The sequence below is a fragment of the Schistocerca americana genome, chromosome 2 (assembly GCF_021461395.2).
Source record: "Schistocerca americana isolate TAMUIC-IGC-003095 chromosome 2, iqSchAmer2.1, whole genome shotgun sequence".
NCBI lineage: Eukaryota > Metazoa > Arthropoda > Insecta > Orthoptera > Acrididae > Schistocerca > Schistocerca americana.
The window spans coordinates 236,017,225-236,039,079 of NC_060120.1; positions in this window are offsets into that span (position 1 = coordinate 236,017,225).

The following is a 21,855-nucleotide window of genomic DNA, read 5'->3' on the forward strand; positions in this document are numbered from 1 at the left end:
CGAAGATGATTGTGACGAAAACTATAAGACGACAACAACTGCAAAGGTCACTACAGAACTGAACGTCGCACTCGTGAACGCTGTCGGCGCCAAAACAACGCGAAAGGAACTCCACCTACAGGGAATTCCATGGCGAGCTTGAATTCCAAAATCGCTCACCAGTGAAGCAAATGCCCGTTGTAAGAAAACGGGAGTAGGAAGAGAAGGCAGGAGGAGATTAGTGTTTAACGTCCCATCGACAACGAGGTCATTAGAGACAGAGCACAAGTCCGGAAGAAAGTCGGCCATGCCCTTTCGAAGAAAAGATGCGGCATTTGCCTTAAATGATTTAGAGAAATCACTGAAAACCTAAACCAGGATTACCGGACCTGGGTTTGAACCGTCGTCCTTCCGAATGCAAGTCCAGTGTGCTAAGCACTACGCTATCGCGCTCGGTACAGCAGAACGTGGTGCCAAACCCATAAAACCTGGACTATGGAGTGATAGCAGTTTGGTCGGATGAGGCTTGTTTCACACTGTTTTCAATTTCTGGCTACTTTACGTCCCAAGAGGGAAACGTAGCGAGGGTTCAGTGATGATTTGGACAGCCATATCGTAGTATTCCATGGGCCCCGTGGTTACTCTGCAGGGTCGTATTACTGCTGAGGATCGTGTGACATTTTTGGCTTATCAGGTCCATCTCATTGTACAATGTTTGTTCTCCAGTGATTATGCTGTGTTCCAAGACGACAAGACTCTTTCTCACGCAGGTTACGTGGTCTAGGACTGGTTTTGTGAGCGCGAGGATGGACTGTAGCATCTTCCCTGGCCCACACAGTAATCAGATCTCATTGTTATTGAACATTGTGGTCTACTTCGAAGACCCGAATTGCCACTACTCTGCAGCAAGAGTGGTAAATAAATGTCGGTGGCTAGGGCTTCCCGTCGGCTAGACCTGTCGCCTGGTGCAAGTCTTTTTAGGTGACGCCACTTTGGCGACTTGCGTGTCGATGAGAATGATATGATGATGAAGACGATACAGCATCCAGGCGGAGAAACATCTCAGCGGAGAAAATCTCCAACCCAGCCGGGAATCGAACCCGGGCCCCTTTGCATGACATTCTGTCGCGCTGATCACTCAGCCATCGAGGCGGACAGGAAGAGTGGTATAAGAACGATTTGAAGCCCATACAGTGCCTGTATTTATACATTCTGAGATGGCCGGAAGCTATTTTGAATGTGGGCGGTTTTCATACACCGTATTAGACGTTGTAATGTGATGATGGTCGAAGTAGAGAGGATATAAAATGTAGGCTGGCAATGGCAAGGAAAGCGTTTCTGAAGAAGAGAAATTTGTTAACATCCAGTATTGATTTAAGTGTCAGGAAGTCATTTCTGAAAGTATTTGTATGGAGTGTAGCCATGTATGGAAGTGAAACATGGACGATAAATAGTTTGGACAAGAAGAGAATAGAAGCTTTCGAAATGTGGTGCTACAGAAGAATGCTGAAGATTAGATGGGTAGATCACATAACTAATGAGGAAGTATTGAATAGGATTGGGGAGAAGAGAAGTTTGTGGCACAACTTGACCAGAAGAAGGGATCGGTTGGTAGGACATGTTCTGAGGCATCAAGGGATCACCAATTTAGTATTGGAGGGCAGCGTGGAGGGTAAAAATCGTAGGGGGAGACCAAGAGATGAATACACTAAGCAGATTCAGAAGGATGTAGGTTGCAGTAGGTACTGGGAGATGAAAAAGCTTGCACAGGATAGAGTAGCATGGAGAGCTGCATCAAACCAGTCTCAGGACTGAAGACCACAACAACAACAACAATGTGTTTTCCATATTTTTGCAAAAACAGACATAATGTCTGATGGGATAGCCGCAATCAGTGGTTTTACAATATTACTTATAATCCGTCTTGATTGCAAAATGTTTAATCATATGACCGGTTTCGGTTCCTCTAGAACCATCTTCAGATCTGATATTTCGGTTACAGGAGTAACCCGTCCACACACAGCAACCTTCACATGCTGTCTGTGGACCGGTTACTCCTGTAATCGAAATATCAGCTCTGAAGATGGTTCTAGAGGAACCGAAACCGGTCATATGATTAAACATTTTGCAATCAAGACTGATTATAAGTAACATACATATTTTTGTCCAGCCCCTTCCTAACAAACACCCTGTCAGCAGGTAATTAGGCCCCATAATTGATTTTTTAATAAAGCTGTTTCGTTCATAGGAAAGAGTGCTGGAGGCACAGTTACCTCACAGGAAACTGCGGCAGCTGCTGAAAAGTATTCCACAGCGTGCAACAGCAAGCAACGGGATTAGAATGAAACACTGATGTGGCAGTTCCCAAGGAGACACCTTTGTACGTGGAAACTGCTGGCGAGATTGCCGCAAGAGAAAAGGAAAGGCAAAAACGTACGGTAGTGCCATTTTAAGGGGCATTTTGTGCTTTGAAAAGCCGAAACACATGGCGGCAGACCCGTCGTTAGACTGTCTGCGATCTGAGAAATGAAGCGCAGCTTCCTCCTTTATAACTCTTTGCCGGACAGTCACAGGACGGTGGAACGTCCGTCTGCTACACTCTGCACGCTTCCTGGACCCAGCCAGCTATTCAGAAAAAGACATCAGTAACCTACATTTTCTCTGGTGTAGTATTCGACAAAGGAATTACTCGACAGGTGGAATCAGATGTTACGTCTGAATGGGAAGCATTCATTAGAAACGCTGGCGTCATGGCGTACGGTCCGAGGGAGGTTGCCCGAAGTGTTTCTTTGCACAACGAGCATAAATTACGCGCTGAAAGGTGCCTGTGTGAATGATGGATTGGTAGTCGAGGATGTCTTGCTGCCTTATGCTGCGGTAACAGCAACAGATAATTCGTATAGGGCGCTGTGTTCGCACTGAACCTACCGGCTGTTGCTTTATCTCCAGTAGTCGTCAATGCAAGATGTTACACGCAAACAGTGCCCTGTCTTTCACACTTCTTTGTTTTAGTAGCAGCGATGTATAACTTAATCAGTCGCATCACTTTGTTCTAGATGAGTCACCAAGCAGGTCGACGAGTATTGAAGTAACTAGGCAGCAACTAAAATTGGTGATAGTACTGAGATGACTAACAGAAATCTGTTATGAAACCTGTTTTATGCTACAGGTGCGTCGAGCGCTGTTGGGTAATTCTTTCACGCATTGGAACACACTAGTGAACATCGGAGTTCAGACCCTCAGCCAGCTAGTCATATTTGGGTTTTCCGTAGTTTCTCTTTTTCTATGAAAGTGAATGCGAAGATGGTTCCTTTGAAAAGAACACGGCCGATTTCCTTCCCCAATGTCCAATCCGTGTTCCGTCCCTAATGACCCCGCTGTTGACCGGATATTAAACCCTATTCTCGTTATCTTTTTCTGCTACATTTACGAAAAATTTTCAGGGAACTCATCACTTGACAGTATTAATTACTGGCTTTCCCGTTCTAATGCTGTGTAGTGCGACAAAATCCGATTCTCTTTGTCTCTGTTCGCGCTCTAATCTCCGTAAACTAGCTTTTGCGAATGGAAAGCACAATCATATTGCAGCCTGTATACAGACGTGAATGACTAGATACCTCTTCGTGCCGTTTATGGAACCATGTCTGCTGTAGTCCAATGAGCCCCTTTACAGATCCTTGAGCACAGCCGGCCGGGGTGGCCGAGCGGTTCTAGGTGCTGCAGTCTGGAACCGCGCGACCTCAGAAGTTAAGTCCCATAGTGTTCAGAGCCATTTGAACCTTGAGCACACCCGAATCATTATATTTCCCAAATCCGTCAGCTACAACCTTAACAACAATCTCTTTAGACGTCAAAATAATTACAAATTGTCAGGTGGTATTCTAAATCGAGAGTATGTTGCACAATGATGAATTGGATGCACATAATTACCGGCCAATTTCACTGACGTCGATTTGATGTAGAATCATGGAGCATATTTTGTGTTCAGACATAATGACCTTTCTAGACTCTGAGAAGCTCATCTCCAGAAACCAGCACGGTTTTAGGAAACAGTGATCATGCGAGACACAGCTGGCCCTCTTTGTGCATGATATACAACAGGCTCTAGATACCGGCTCCCACGTTTATGCCATATTTCTCGACTTTCGAAAGGCGTTCGACTCAGTTCCGCACTGTCGCTTGCTCCAAAAAGTGCGCGCTTACGGTCTATCCGTCCACATATGCGGTTGGATAGAAAGTTTTCTAGCAGACAGAGAGCAGTATATCGTCCTGAATGAGGTGACTTCAACAGAAACATGCGTAACATCAGGTGTGCCCTAGGGCAGCGTAATAGGTCCGCAGCTTTATACGATTTACATAAACGATCTGGTTGATGGTAATGACAGCGGCATTAGACTGTTTGCCCATGATGTTGTAGTCTACAAGAAAGTAGATCACAGGAAAGTTGTGAACAAATCAATGAGGATTTGCAGAAAATAAATGCGTGGTGTAATGACTGGCAGTTATCTCTTAATATTAGTAAGTGTTACCTACTGCGTATAACAAGGCGAAAATTCCCGTTAATGTACGAGTACAAAATAAAATGCCCAGTGTTTGGAAGCGGTAACATGCGTCAGGTATCTGGGTGTGACTATTCGAAATGATCTCAAATGGAATGATCGGATTACACAAGTAACAGGCAAGACGAACTCTAGATCGCGGTTTATTGGTAGAATCCTGAAGCGATGCAGTCCTTCAACAAAGGAAATTGCTTACAATACGTTAGTTCGTCCAGTCGTAGAGTATTGTTCGTCTGTATGGGACCCTTACCAGTTGGGTCTGATTCAAGACATTGAGAAGGTCCAAAGAAGAGAGACAAGATTCGTGACTGGTACATTTAGCCATCTCGAGAGCGTTACAAATCTCATAGAAAGTTTGAAGTGGGACACACTTGCAGATAGAAGGCGCGCTAATCAGAAGGGGCTGCTCACTAAATTCGCCGAGGATGTAGAGCATATATTATTACCACCAACTTTCAAATCGCGCAATGATCACCAGTCAAGGATAAGGGAAATTAGAGCTTGTACTGAGGCGTTAAGACATTCGTTTTTCCCTCGCGCGATCCGATAGTGGAACAGAGGGGGGGGGGGGGGGGGGGGGAGAATATGACTTTGGCGCGAATTGTGCCCTCCGCCACACACTGGTTATTGGCTAGCGGAGTATATATGTAGGTGTAGTTGTAGAAACAGTTTCGTATAACTGTGTTTGTAACTTCGCTTTGGAGATGCTGTCAACGGTAACATTATCATTGCTGTCAAAGAGTGAAGATATTGATCGTGCTTTGTCATTTAGCATGCTAAGTGTTCATTGTACCATGTACACAGGAATACTCGCCGAACGTTATAGGCGCGCCTGTAATAACAGTGTGAAGGGCAAAAGTTTCCGTCTTATTAACAATGGTTACAGAGTCGTATAGGCAATTAGTTGGTCGGCTGCGTTTCAATGAGGCACGAGTAATGTGTTAGTGGGCTTACAAAGGCACCGTCAGTTCGCTCATCTCTGGGAGCTGGTTTCCTTCTTGCTGTTGCCGCCTCCTCGGAGCAACGCGTTCTTGCAGTGCAACCGCTTAGCGAGCGATTAGGGTCAGCGTGACTTCCCGTGTCTAAAGACGTAATCCGCCGTGTTGCTCCTTTGAACTCACCCTCTTCCTTTATCAACAGGAGTGCAATCTTCATCTTGGACGAGATGCTAAAACTCCCAAACTGTAACGAATCACGATTGATATGCATGTATCATTCCTTTTTTGTCATCACTGTATTGTGTTCCTTGATGCAGACCGTCACAAATTCCTCTCCTGCGCCAACGTCTTCATCTCAGAGTGGCACTTCCATCCTACATCCTCGATTAAACGTTGGATGTATTCCAGTCTCTGTTCCCACCAACATTTTTACCCTCTAAAGTTCCATCTAGAACCATGCAAGTTTTTCCCTCATGTCTTAACACGTTCTGTCATCCTACCCCTCCTTGCCAATGGTTTCCATATGTTGCTCTCTTCGATGGTTTTGGGGAGAACACCATGGCTCCTTATTACGCCACTTAATTTTCAGAATCCTTCTATAGCACCATACTCTCCTTTTCAAATTTTTCCACATTCCATGATTCACTACCACACAATGATGTGCTCCAATCGTACAGTCTCAAAAACTCTTTCCTATTATTAATGTCGATACTGACAGACTTCTTTTGACCAGAAATGCCTTCTTTACCTGTGCTATTATGCTTTTTATGTCCTTCTTGCTTCGTCCACCGTGTGTCATGTTTATAACTGCGTAGGCTTCCGCGGCCAGAGTAAGTCGACTTAAAAGTTTTCTGGGTATGGTACCACGTCATAATGTATAAAACTACTGCTGCTGGAGAAAATCCAACGTTTCGGCCACGGTTGCAGCGGCTTTCTTCTGGGTCTACTGGTGCTTTCTAGCTATGCAGTGTACCTTATATTTTGTTGTTACTGTTTACTGCGCATGCCATTACGTCACAATTTCAAAAAGATACTTCGTTTCATGTAATTCTGCAGGCTTTCGTGGCCGTTGTCACTGTAGTTAAAATCTTCTGGGTTATTAGGCCGCGCCATATTTATACTAAAATGATCGACATTTCGATCCCTCTACTGGGGTCTTCCTCAGGATCTTCTGGTGTCCACTATACACTATCGCAGGATCCTGTCCTTAGTGGAGCCTAGCACATCCTGGATCCAGTAGTGGACATCAGAAGATCCTGAGGAAGATCCCAGCAGAGGGGTCGAACATCGATCATTTTAGTGAAAATATGACGCGGCCTAATAACCCAGAAGATTTTAACTATAGTTCGTTTCATTGGTCACTTAAGGAAGAAGGAGAGGGAATTTTATTTTAATAGGTTATTGCGGTGGAGGGAGAACGTAACCTCTGTTGTCTGTTGGCTCTTGTGTTATGTGCCGTGATTGGTGGTCACCGTCGAATGAGAATTTTACCAAGTGCTGGACGGCTGCCGCGCGTCGGCAGTTACCCGCCGGTAGTGCCCGCGCCTCGTGTTGACAGTGCGGCCTGTTGGGCTTTGATTCCAGGAAGCCAAGGTGGGGCAAGCCTGAGTCCATCTTCCCTATACGTGTTCTTAGGGTGTTTAAGTATTTCGATAGCCTCTCTGATTTTGCGTTTCGTCATAACCGGCTGCATGTCCAAGACATAGGCTTCGCTGAATTTTATTTCTTTTCCGCAGTCTTGCTGATGTTCTGCCTCTGCAGATTTCTTGTGTTGCCCTAGACGAATATAGCGCTCGTGTTCTCGAATGCGCGTCGCCATTGGCTTGCCAGTCTCGCCGATGTATGCCTCTCCACATTCGCATTCCACCTTGTACACGCCTGCAGTGTGTACTGCATCCATCCTGTCCTTAGTGGAGCCTACCACGTCCTGGATCCTGCGATCGTGTGTCATATTGTAGCAGAAGTTCTTAACTTCGTCTACTTCGTAATCACCAGTTTTCATGTTACGTTTATTGCTAATCTCATTTCTGCTATTTCTCATTATTTCTGTCCTTCATTGTTTACTCTCAAACTAAAATGTGTGCTCATCTGTCTGTTCACTGTTTCGAACAGGCCCTACAATTCTTCCTCTCTTTCACTGAGGATACCAATTTGATCAGCGAATGTTATCGTTGATATCCTTTCACCCTAAATTTTAATTCCACTGCCACATCTATCTTTGCTTCTTGGATATATACGAGGGTTGTCCAAAGAAAGTAATTTCCGACTGGTCGCTTAACGGAAACCACAGTGAAAATCAGAAACATTTAATTTTTCCAGATACTTCTCTACATAGTCACCGCTCCGACTTAGACTTTTGTCGGAGCGTTATACAAAATTTCCAACACCGTCGTCATAGAAGGCGGCCCCCTGCGCTTTCCGGTAATTCTCTACGCTGGTCTTTAGTGCGTAGCCTGCGCCCAAGTGCTGTCTCCGTATCCAGCGTTTCATGTGAACTGAGATGATACTCAGGACGAGCCAATTAGGGCCGTGTTGTGGGTGATCGAACACTCCCATCGAAAAGGCTGCAGGAGCGTTTTCACTGCCCCTGCAGCTTGCGGCTGAGAATTGCCGTGAAGAAAGAACTGCGTGGCAGTTGTGTTAGGTGGGTTGCATTCAGTAAGGCGAAGCCTCTCAGCGGGCCCTCCTTCTTGGTGGGAGACATCGTTGTTCTAGACACCTTTGCTCGCTCACAGTGGGCTAACAAGTGAAAAGAGCGTCTTGATGCGATCGACGGTCATATTAGAGACACTACCCAACTCATCTGTGCAAAGCTTCATCAGGTTTTCACTGTGGTGTCCATTTCGCGACCGATCAGACCTTGCTCTCTGGACAACCCTCGTAGATTGAACAGTAAGAGCGAAAGACTACATTCGTGTCTTACACCCTTTCTAATCAGAGCACTTCGTTCTTGTTCTTCCATTTTTATTTTTCCCTCTTAGTTTCTCCACATTTCACACATTGCCCGTTCTTTCCCTATAGCTTACACCTATTTTCTTGAGAATTTCGATCATCTTCCACCCTTCTTCACTGTTGAACACTTTTACTAGATTAGCAAATCCTATTAAATTGTCCTGATTTCTTTCTATTATTTACAACACCGATTCGCAGGTCGGGTAATAACAGCTTCAAACAACAGCTATTACAGAGACCTCAGATTTCCAGACGTTATTTATGTAGAGTCCAACAGTCTACGTTGTTGTACCTGTAAACATTTTTAACTTCTATTACATGTTCACTTCCCTAATTTTCTCAGAAATACACATGCATCAGCCCCCACAAGCTGAGGACACAAGAAACACTGAAACTGTCTTTAAAGTCTAGACTAATGTGGATTTAAATAAATAATGCATGGTGAGTGTTTCACTGTACAATTCTGACGATTCTGACAATCCCTTGCGGATTAAAACTGAGTGTTGAACGCTGAGCGTTTCGTTTTGTGGCCAATGCTCTTACTGGCTGAGCTACCCAGGCATGGCTCACGAACCGCTTCCGCCTTTCGGTTCCCTCACTACCTCTCTCCTACTTTCCTAGCCTTCGTCCCTCAACGAGGTGAGGTGTCGTCAGGAATGACAAATGGTTCGGATTCCACGTTAAACTGTAGGTCTCCTTCCACCAGTTGGGTCACTGGAGTCAGTTTCTTAACAGGTGGCATTTCAACAAAATGAAAAAAAAGATGTATTTTTTTGGGCACTATAACAGACACCGATTGATTACCTCCCTGAATAACTACATTACAACTTTTCCAGACTGTTTCTCACGCTGCCTCTCACAAGCATCATTAAATCATCGGCAAATGTCACCGAGGCTGTGACAGATTTTTTTGCAGCTTTCGCACGACGGATCCGGCGTCAGATCCCAGAATGCAGGAACACAGATGGATCTTTGTGGGCAGCCTTTGGAGATTTTATTAGTTAGATGTTGATCTAAGCATGTAAGTTCTGCCCCTTTATCCTGATGATAATATATTACCCTGGTTGAACAGAGCTCTAGAGCAATCCAACTCCCCTAATCGATTGAGAAGCACTGGTCAATAATGGTGCTAAAAAGCACCAGCAATAGTTAATCATTACTGTCTCTACTTATTTGCCTGTAAAGTTTCTTGCCTCGTTTACAGTATCCTCCGTTAACTTCCCTTTTTAAAGCCCGATTGTAGAGACCTTAAAAGACTGGAACCGTCCTACAATTGTTACCAAACTTGTAGACGATGACCATTAAAAGACGGGCGGATCACCATTTCAGTGGGTGATCTTCTAATTCAGAACTGTGTTACATGGTGAAGGGGTTATAGGCAAAGTTTAAGCAGATTGTAACCGTGGTCTAGAGAATTATATGCCTAGTAAGTGGATTAAGGACGGAAAAGACCCACCATGGTTTAATAACGAGATTCGGAAACTGCTGAGGAAGCAGAGGCAGTTGCACCCTCGGTTCAAAAGGGAACGCGCAAATGACGACAAGATAAGGTTAGTCTCTGAAAAGATATATGCGCGAAGCATATAACTGCTACCACCGTCATGCACGTAAAATCGCTAAATGGGTCTAAGCCTTCCATCCAGTCACTTGTTGACCAGCTTGGTGTGGCAGTTGAAGACAACAAAACGAAAGCTGAAGTTTCAAATTTCACGTTCAGGAAATCGTTCACGCAGGGGAAAAGTATAAACTTACCTTCGTTTGACCAACGAACCGACTCCCTTATGGGCGGCATAATAATAAGCATCTCCGTCGCAGAGAGACAAGTCCGGATACGTGAGTGGCTTGAAGACTTCTTAAGCTATAGAACCCGGCATGTTGCGCTCGACGGCGAATACTCATCAGAAACGACCTTATCGTCAGGAGGGCCCATGGGAAGTGTGATAGGACCGCTTTTGTTCTCTATATACATAAATATTTTGGCGAACAGAGTGGACAGCAATCTGCGATTGTTTGCTGATGATGCTGTGGTGTATGGTAAGCTCTCGAAGTTGAGTAACTGTAGGATAGAAGACGACTTACTTGTATTGGTGTCATGAAAGGCAGCTAGCTCTAAATGTAGAAAAATGTAAGTTAATGCGGATGAGTAGGAAAAAACTAACATGTAATGTTCGGATACAGTATTACTAATGTCCTGCTTGACACAGTCACGTCGTTTAAATGTCCGGGCGTAACGCTAAAAAGCGATATGAAATGGAACGAGCATATGAGGATTGTGGTAGGAAAGACCGGTTTATTGGAAGAATTCTAGGAAAATGTGGTTCATCTGAAAAGGAGACCGCATATAGGACGTTGGTGCCATCTAATCTTTAGTACTTCTCGACCGTTTACGTTCCGAGCCAGATCGGATTAAAGGAAGACATCAAAGAAATTCAGAGGCGGGCTACTAGATTTGTTCCCAGTAGATTCGAACAATACGCAAATATTACGGAGGTGCTTCGGTGTCTTAAATGGTAATCTCTGCAGGAGAGGCGACATTCTTTTCGACGAACACGACTGAGAAAATTTAGAAAACTGACATTTGAAGCTGACTGCAAAACGATTCTGTTACCTCTAACGTACTTTGCGTGTAAGGACCGCGAAGATAAGATAGGAGAAATCAAACCTCATACGGAGGCATACAGACAGGCGTTTCCCCCTCTTGCTATTTGTGAGTGGAACAAGAAAGGAAATGACTGGTAGTGGCAGAATGTTACCTCCGCCACGCGCAGTAGTGTGGATTTCAGAGTATCGATGTACACTACTGGCCATTAAAATTGCTACACGAAGAAGAAATGCAAATGATAAACGGGTATTCACTGGACAAATATATTATACTAGAACTGACATATGATTACATTATCACGCGATTTGGGTGCATAGATCTTGAGAAATCGGTACCCAGAACAACCACCTCTGGCCGTAATAACGGCCTTGATACGCCTGGGCATTGAGTCAAACAGAGCTTGGATGGCGTACACAGGTACAGCCGCCCACGCAGCTTCAACACGATACCACAGTTCATCAGGAGTAGTGACTGGCGTATTGTGACGAGCCAGTTGCTCGGCCACCATTGACCAGACGTTTTCAGTTGGTGAGAGATCTGGAGAATGTGCTGACCAGAGCAGGAGTCTAACATTTTCTGTATCCAGAAAGGCCCGTACAAGACCTGCAACATGCGGTCGTGCATTATCCTGCTGAAATGTAGTGTTTCGCAGGGATCGAATGCAGGGTAGAGCCACGGGTCGTAACACATCTGAAATGTCGCCAGTATGGCGATGACGTATACGCGCTTCCAATGTGCGTTCACCGCGATGTCGCCAAACATGGATGCGACCATCATGATGCTGTAAACAGAACCTGGATTCATCCGGAAAAATGACGTTTTGCCATTCGTGCACCCAGGTTCGTCGTTGAGTACACCATCGCAGGCGCTCCTGTCTGTGATGCAGCGTAAAGGGTAACCGCAGCCATGGTCTCCGCGCTGATAGTCCACGCTACTGCAACCGTCGTCGAACTGTTCGTGCAGGTGGTTGTTGTCTTGCAAACGTCCCCATCTGTTGACTCAGGGATCGAGACGTGGCTGCATGATCCGTTACAGCCATGCGTATAAGATGCCTGTCATCTCGACTGCTAGTGATACGAAGCCGTTGGGATCCAGCACGGCGTTCTGTATTACCCTCCTGAACCCACCGATTCCATATTCTGCTAACAGTCGTTGGATCTCGACCAACGCGAGCAGCAATGTCGCGATACGATAAACCGCAATCGCGATAGGCTACAATCCGACCTTTATCAAAGTCGGAAACGTGATGGAACGCATTTCTCCTCCTTACACGAGGCATCACAACAACGTTTCACCAGGCAACGCCGGTCGACTGCTGTTTGTGTATGAGAAATCGGTTGGAAAGTTTCCTCATGTCAGCACGTTGTAGGTGTCGCCAAAAAGCTAATCATTTGCATATCACAGCATCTTCTTTTTGTCGGTTAAATTTCGCGTCTGTAGCACGTCATCTTCGTGGTGTAGCAATTTTAATGGCCAGTAGTGTAGTTTGCGTGTAAGGATCACGAAGATAAGATAGGAGAAATCAAACCTCAAACGGAGGCATACAGACAGGCGTTTTCCCCTCTCCCTATTTGCGAGTGGGACAGGAAAGGAAATGACTGGTAGTGAAACGATGTTACCTCCGCCACGTGCGGTAGTGTGGATTTCGGAGTATCGATGTAGATGTAGAAGTAGATTTAAATGTAGAAGTTGTAAAATAACATTTTTACCCTTACAGGCTCGTTGTCGACCTTCCGATCGACATAAATGTGTCATCGAACAGAAACAAAAATAAAGAATGGGCTCCCTAGCACTAGCTAGCGTATGGCGCAGTTGGCAATGAGTAGTGTTATATAGCCAGACCTGCGTGATTACGAAGCGGACAGTACCGGCGAAGGAAGTCCAGAAGAAAGGGACAAAGAGCCGGCGGCGGGCAGTTGTCAGCCTGCGGGTGAGGAGCGGTTTCTTCTAGAGCCTCCTTATACAGGCGGCGGTAACGAGCAGGCCGCGTCTGGCGCCTGCAGTGTCGCTCATCCGCTCATGCACCGTCCGCTCCACAATGGCGGCTCACGCCTGGGCAGCCGGGCCGGCTTTTCAGAATCCGCAGCGCCTTCAAATAACCGCGCTCATGCACTTGATTGGTGGATCACTGTGCACATCCCAGTTCTTTGAGGGTGACGTGATCGAGCTACGTAGGCACGCTGGTATTTCATCTTATTTTCTGGACGATGACCAGCACCACGGTGAGGCGTACGGTTTTGCGATGAGAATCTCGTTATCTCCAGCAGTCGCAAACCTCTTTATGTGGGGAAGTTCGAGGACGTTTCCTTGGACACGGCCCCAATAAAGCCCAATTATTTCCTTCGATATATTGCCGTCACGTTCGTCATTTGGCCACAGGGAGGTGAAAAACTTGGCGCGTTCTTGGAATGTATCAGCAGCATTTCACTAACATCCAGTTCACTACGAAAGTAGAGGAAGACGATGCCTTGCCCTTCCTCGACGTCCTCATGCACCGCAAATGAAATCAGTTCCTTGACCACAGCGTCTACAGAAAACTTAAGCACACAAAAGTGTATTTGCACTCCATCAGCTATAATCACCCAGTACAGAAGCGCACTGTGACGCAGAGGTTGGTACATCGTGCAAGAACGATACCAGACGCCGATAACTTACCCCATGAGCTGAGCCGCCTACGCAGGTCTTCAACGACTATCAAATATATTATCTCAACTATGAATCGCAAAATCCGTGCGGGGTTGCCATGCGGGATAGCCGTGCGGGGTAGCCGTGCGGTCTCGGACGCCTAGCCACGGTTCGTGCGGCTCCCCCTGTCGGAGGTTCGAGTCCCCCCTCGAGCATGGGTGTGTGTGTGTTGTCCTTAGCGTAAGTTAGTTTAAGTTAGATTAAGTATCGTGTAAGCGTAGGGACCGATGACTTCAGCAGTTTGGTTCTGTAGGAACTTACCACAAATTTCCAAATTTCCAAGAATCGCAATAAGGCCAGCCACAAGGAGTAGGAAAAGAAGTCTGCATACTTGTCGTTCTGTGGATCCCTGCTGGGTAAGATGAGTCGCCTGCTGAAGAAACGCAAAACCAAGTTGAGTTTTCATGGAAAATTGACACTGCTAGAAGTGCCTCAGGTCTCAGAACACTTGGTGTTTCAAAATACTCTGCAACTGCGGCAGATCTCACGTCGGAAAACGAGGGCACTGTAGAATAACAAAAGGTACGAGGGCTATCCACAAAGTACATAACGTTTTGGAATTAAAAATAAGTAAAATATTGGAAATATTTTTTTTTTATATACAGATGAAAGCCACACTTAAATACTACTTTTCTGCATAGTTGCCATTTAAATTAAGGCACTTATCGTAGCGATGGACGAGCTTGAAAATTCCTTCATCGTAAAATTCGGCCGCCTGCGCCTTCAACCACATGGTTAATCAGTAACCCGGTAGAAATACGATTTTTGTGGATTTCCTAGAAACAGGCACTACAATAAACTCTCAAAGGTATTGCCAAACTCTGCACAACCTCAGAAGAGCAATACAAAACAAGCGCAGGGGAAAGTTGGGCTCAAGATCTTGCTGATTCACGACAACGCCCGGGCCCACAAGGCAAATGCCACTCGTGAAGTTCTCGAATCTTTTAAGTGGCAGTTGTTTCCTCATCCGCCGTACAGTCCCGACCTGGCACCGAGCGACTTCTACTTATTCCCAGCAATGAAGAAGTGGTTGGCTATGCAGCGTTTTGATGACGACGCACAGCTTCAAGAAGAGGTAACCACGTGGTTGAAGGCGCAGGCGGCCGAATTTTCCGACGAAGGAATTTTCAAGCTCGTCCATCGCTACGAGAAGTGCCTTAATTTAAATGGCAACCATGTAGAAAAGTAGTATTTAAGTGTGGCTTTCATCTGTATCTAATAAAAATAATTTCCAATATTTTATTTATTTTTAATTTCAAAGCGTGGTGTACTTTGTGGATAGCCCTCGTATTACCGCCTGCGCTAAATCGAAAGAGCTATTTTAGCTGAGAATGCTCTAGAAAACGGTCAGCGAATCACAGCTGACGAAACTCTTGACGTACTTCGCGGATAACGGCTCCTGGGACAGTGGGATTAAAGAAACCATCAGAATTAAAATCACTCACAACAGCGGCCTACAGCTATGTGTAGTGTGGCAGCCGGCCACAGCGAGGATGAAGACGGAGCAGTGAATACAGAGTCAACGTATGACCATATACGGCGATCCGTCTGGAAAAAGTGATGTCAGATACAGCGACTTGCTCCCTCTCATATTTATATCTTACTCTGAGTAATTTGGGGAAGTATGGCCGAGTATTGTCATTACAAGGCTAGTATTGAGAACTCAGAAGATTTGAATATTTTCGTCTCTAATTGCATGCGGTGAAAAGTTGCTATTGCTTCACACGCAGACTTCGAACGCAGCGTCTCTCGTCACCCGGGTGGTCCGGTGACAGGCGGGTTCTGCTGATCCTGAAAGGGTTATGCCGACGGGTGTGTGGGAGTCGAGTGGATGCTGTCCAGACGCCGACATTGTAATAAGAGCGGGAGCGACACGCCCACAGGGGCCTGAAGGAGTGGCTGGGGCTAGAGATTCCGTTACTTCGCCTAAACTTAGTGAAAACACTTTCTGACAGGCTACCTGCTAGGCGTGGGAATGACTTGTGTTCCCAGGCAGTCTTGTCGGGCAAATTACCGCGTTTTCTGCAAAATCATAACTGTGATTGGCTTGCTCAGGGGATAACTCCGTGACGTAGCAAAATCGGCGCAGAAATTGGCGCCAAGTATCTCCATTGGTGGGATAGTAGTGCTTCGGCAGTAGAGTGGAATTTTCCTCCGGTTTACGAGTTGCTGATTGGAACGTTTAACCACGGCCACTGTCGTGGGGGCGGGAATGTTCTCTTGAGGGGTCGGCTCTCGCCTTTTGGTCAGAGTAGGTCACAAGACTGAGCTCTCGCTGCTCTGGACAGCCTGCCTTCCTTTGGCTGTCTAATATAATTTCATTTAATTGTAACTGTTTGATGAAGTTGCTGAAGTTTCGACTTCAACGTAACTTTCCGAGTACAGATGGCAAATGAGCGTTCTCCGTACAAGCGGCCTATGTTGTACATCTTGAGCTGGCTAGAGTTGACTGTATCAGAGTTACTGTGTGACTTTGCTTGTTAAAATCAATCACTGTACCGTTAGTGATTGGGTGGCGAGACTTCTTCGTCGCCCTCAGAGGCGCATTTGTATTGCTAGGAAGTCTTTAGTCAGGAACAATCAGACCACGATAATTTGTTTTGGGCTATACTCGCGACATTATCGTCACCACGACGGAACGTCGAAGCAACCAGCCATCGGCTCCAGTACACCAGATCGTGTCCGTGCAGTTAAGAAGACAGCTTGGCAATGTATGTCCGCAGCACCGGCAGTTTAGGGAATTTTTCAATGCGATAATCAGAACTCAGCAGAGTGCGCCTGTTCCCGTCTTCTCTAACTTTGTTCTGTCTTGGGTGTTCACCGCCTGAGTTCTCACTACTGTAGCAGCAATTAATGTTGGGTTGGCTGGGTGTTTCTCTTAAGATTTGAGTGCAAGGAATTGTCCCCAGGTACCACATGGTCATAAATGTCACAAACTAGTTTACGGACAACTTCACTTCACAGGATTTATTTGAGTATCCAATTTGACGTTTTGTAAATGTTTCATGTGTTTTGTTCATTATTTTGAGTTTAGTCGTAATAAATCAAATTGTTATTTTGGACAGAACTTTCAGTCTGTAGATCGGTAGAACAACCCTTTCATTTCTCACCACGTTAGTGAAACTTTCCTTTATCAAATTAATTTCTATCAAATTAAATTATTGCAATTTCCAAACTCTTTTCTACTCCACTTGCGGGGTCGATTACAGTCAGTTCGCGTTTCTTCTTAATCCATGTGCAACAGCAGAAGTCGGAGTTAGGAAAGGGGGGGCTTAGTGCATCATTTCCACATGAAGACTCGAGAAGAATTTAGTGTTGAATACACTGCTAGCCCCGGCACCTCGCACACATACGGCGATAAACCCGGGAAAAAGTGATGTCAGATACTGCACAGTTAGAGACTACCAAGGTACCAGCCGACCATCAGCAGTCATTGCACTTGACAATGGACAAGGAGTGTTTGGTCGAAAGTTTGCGACATTTTAAGCAATTGACGCTTCTGGTAGCCCGACGACATTTTATTCACTTCATTGGTTGTCTGCCCATCGACGATTACAATCAAAGCGGCCGCTGTTCTCAAAGGTGCTGTTTGCAGTGCTTTCCAGGTTCTCAATTGGCAGCAGCAACTCAAAAGATCTCAGTCTAAGAATAACACAGTGAGCTCCACAGGAACACTATAAGAAGAAAGGCTACAGTTTCTCCCGTCCACAAAGAAGTGGCTAAAGACGTGTATCGTTAGCTTAGTTTGAGAAAAGTGAGGAGACCGTTTCACCCCTGGCCTTGTGCAACTGTTGGCACATCAGTGGCTTTGTGAGACTTTTGGTTCCAACAGTAGCCGACAACGAGATACTGTATATATTACTCATCTAACACTGGGCAGTTAGGCTGTAGCTATTCGAAGGACATCCAGTCAACCGTATTACGCAATCGCTTTAGTAGTAATTGGCCATAAATTCGCTGAGCTTCAGGTGAATTACGTAAATAAATGATATACTAGTCTTGGGCACTTGCACGTAATTTCACCGGCACTTATGCATAATACAAATGCCAACGACTACTGATTACACAAATTGCACAAATATTAAACTGAGGCGCCGCCTTTGAGCACAGTACCGAAATGGTTTCTCATAACGATCGGATTAGTCACACATCTGAAACACCGTTACTAAAGTTACTAATGGGACAGACAGCCCTGAAGTATAACTTAGACCGGCCAACACTAAATTTAGGAGAAACGTACCGCTAATTTCGCAGTTTCTGGTACTGCTGTAGTCTGTCTACCAATATAACGCTACCAGCTGTGACTGAATCGCCAGCTGCAATCCAACATACTTCTGTGGCCAGGTCACCAGATTGTAGACTGGGTCGAGTACGACATACTTTTCCTGTCACCGGCTCGGCATCTAACGGCCCGCATTAGAAGTGCTTGGGGAACTACATTGAAGCGCCAAAGAAACTGGTGTAGGCGTGCGTATTCAAATCCAGAGATAGGTGAACAGGCAGAATATGGCGCTGCGGTCGGCAGCGCCTATATAAGACAAGTGTCTGGCACAGTTGTTAGATCGGATACTGCTGCTGCAATGGCGGGCTATCAAGATTTAAGTGAGTTTGAACGTGGTGTTATAGTCGGCGCACGAGCGAAGGGGCACAGCATTTCCGAGGTAGTGGTGAAGTGGCGATTTTCCCTACGACCATTTCACAAGTGTACCGTGAATATCAGGAATCCGGTAAACCATCAAATCTCCGAAGTCAATGCGGCCGGAAAAAGATCCTGCAAGAACGGGACTATGACGACTGAAGAGAATAGTGCAGCGTAATAGAAATGCAACTCTTCCGCAAACTGCTGCAGATTTCAATGCTGGGCCATCAACAAGTGTCAGCGTGCGAACCATTCTGCGAAACATCATCTCTATTGGCTTTCGGAGACGAAGGCCCAGTCCTGTACCCTTGATGACTACACAACACAAAGCTTTAAGCCTCGCCTGGGTCCGTCAACACCGACAATGGACTGCTGATGACTTGAAACATCTTGCCTCATCGGACGCGTCTCGCTCCAAATTGTATCGCGTGGATGGACGTGTATGGGTATGGAAACAACCTCGTGAATCCATGGATCCTGCATGTCAGCAGGGGACTGTTCAGGCTGGTGCAGACTCTGTAATCGTGTGGGCGTATGCACTTGGAGTGACATGGGACCCCTGCTACGTCTAGATACGACTCTAACAGGTGACACGTGCGTAAGCATACTGTCTGGTCTCCTGCATCTATTCATGTCCATTGTACATTCCGACGGACTTGGGCAATTCCAGCAGGACAATGCGAAACCCCACACGTCCAGAATTGGTACAGAGTGGCTGCAGGAACACTGTTCTGAGTTTAAACACTTCTGCTGGCCGCCAAACTCCCCAGACATGAATATTATTGAGCATATCTGGATTGCCTTGCAACGTGCTGTTCAGAAAAGATCTCCACCCCTCCCCTCTCCCCTCGTACTATTACCGATTTATGGACAGCCCTTCAGGATTCATGGTGTCAATTCCCTCCAGCACCACTTCAGTCCAGAATGAGATTTTTCAGTCTGCAGCGGAGTATGCACTGATATGAATCTCCCTGGCAGATTAAAACAGTGTGCCGGACCGAGACTCGAATTCAGGATATTTGCCTTTTACGGGCTCTACCAACTGAGGTACTCAAACACGACTCACGATCCGTCCTCACAGCTTTACTTCCGCCAGTACCTCATCGTGCTTGTGTAGCTCAGTTGGTAGAGCACTTGCCCGCAAAAGACTAAAGTCCCGAGATCGAGGCTCGGTCCGGCACACAGTTTTAATCTGCCAGGAAGTTTCATAACAGCGCACACTCCGCTGTAGACTGAAAATCTCATTCTGGAAACATCCCCCAGGCTGTAGCTAAGCCATGTCCCCGAAATATCCTTTCTTTCAGGATTGCTAGATCTGCAAGGTTCGGAGAAGAGCTTCTGTAAAGTTTGGAAGGCAGGAGACGAGGCACTGGCAGAACTGAAGCTGTGAGGAGAGGTCGTGAGTCGCGCTTCGGTAGCTCAGTTGGTAGAGCACTTGCTTGCGAAAGACAAAGGTCCCGATTTCGGGTCCCGGTCCCGCACACAGTTTTAATCTGCCAGGAAGTTTCACTACTTCAGACATTAGTCAAGTTCATGCCATGTCGTGTTGCGGCTCTTCTGCGTGCTCGCGGTGGCTCTATAGCCACGATACTAGGCAGGTGTGCCAGTTTGTTTGGCTCTTCAGTGTACTAAGGGGCTATGCCAATTCACGAGAAGTTAAACATACTCTGCTTTTTGTATTCTAGAACGTCTGACTTCGGTTGCTGATTGTTGCTAAGATTTGTAACCCTTTAGTGTAAACATAACAAACCCATTCTACGGTAGAATTATAACGGCTATTGCTGAGCACTGACTCAAATTTTTTTCAGGTTACCTGAGCTGTAGCATTGTGTACACCGTTATGTAGTGCCAGTTGTGTAAGGAACCGCGTGGTCTGTGATGCTGTCCAGTTAGTAATATTATGCGTCATTGTAACGGTTACCAGTTGTAGGCTCCACCGACACAATAAACAATCTGGTTGCTGGAATTTCTGCTTCTGTTATACACTCCTGGAAATTGAAATAAGAACACCGTGAATTCATTGTCCCAGGAAGGGGAAACTTTATTGACACATTCCTGGGGTCAGATACATCACAAGATCACACTGACAGAACCACAGGCACATAGACACAGGCAACAGAGCATGCACAATGTCGGCACTAGTACAGTGTATATCCACCTTTCGCAGCAATGCAGGCTGCTATTCTCCCATGGAGACGATCGTAGAGATGCTGGATGTAGTCCTGTGCAACGGCTTGCCATGCCATTTCCACCTGGCGCCTCAGTTGGACCAGCGTTCGTGCTGGACGTGCAGACCGCGTGAGACGACGCTTCATCCAGTCCCAATTATGCTCAATGGGGGACAGATCCGGAGATCTTGCTGGCCAGGGTAGTTGACTTACACCTTCTAGAGCACGTTGGGTGGCACGGGATACATGCGGACGTGCATTGTCCTGTTGGAACAGCAAGTTCCCTTGCCGGTCTAGGAATGGTAGAACGATGGGTTCGATGACGGTTTGGATGTACCGTGCACTATTCAGTGTCCCCTCGACGATCACCAGTGGTGTACGGCCAGTGTAGGAGATCGCTCCCCACACCATGATGCCGGGTGTTGGCCCTGTGTGCCTCGGTCGTATGCAGTCCTGATTGTGGCGCTCACCTGCACGGCGCCAAACACGCATACGACCATCATTGGCACCAAGGCAGAAGCGACTCTCATCGCTGAAGACGACACGTCTCCATTCGTCCCTCCATTCACGCCTGTCGCGACACCACTGGAGGCGGGCTGCACGATGTTGGGGCGTGAGCGGAAGACGGCCTAACGGTGTGCGGGACCGTAGCCCAGCTTCATGGAGACGGTTGCGAATGGTCCTCGCCGATACCCCAGGAGCAACAGTGTCCCTAATTTGCTGGGAAGTGGCGGTGCGGTCCCCTACGGCACTGCGTAGGATCCTACGGTCTTGGCGTGCATCCGTGCGTCGCTGCGGTCCGGTCCCAGGTCGACGGGCACGTGCACCTTCCGCCGACCACTGGCGACAACATCGATGTACTGTGGAGACCTCACGCCCCACGTGTTGAGCAATTCGGCGGTACGTCCACCCGGCCTCCCGCATGCCCACTATACGCCCTCGCTCAAAGTCCGTCAACTGCACATACGGTTCACGTCCACGCTGTCGCGGCATGCTACCAGTGTTAAAGACTGCGATGGAGCTCCGTATGCCACGGCAAACTGGCTGACACTGACGGCGGCGGTGCACAAATGCTGCGCAGCTAGCGCCATTCGACGGCCAACACCGCTGTTCCTGGTGTGTCCGCTGTGCCGTGCGTGTAATCATTGCTTGTACAGCCCTCTCGCAGTGTCCGGAGCAAGTATGGTGGGTCTGACACACCGGTGTCAATGTGTTCTTTTTTCCATTTCCAGGAGTGTATATCGTAACTGTCAAATTTACTTGATGCATCTATATCTTAGCTTCATTAATTTAACTATTGGTTGAAATTAAAGTCATTTAGTAAATATCTGTG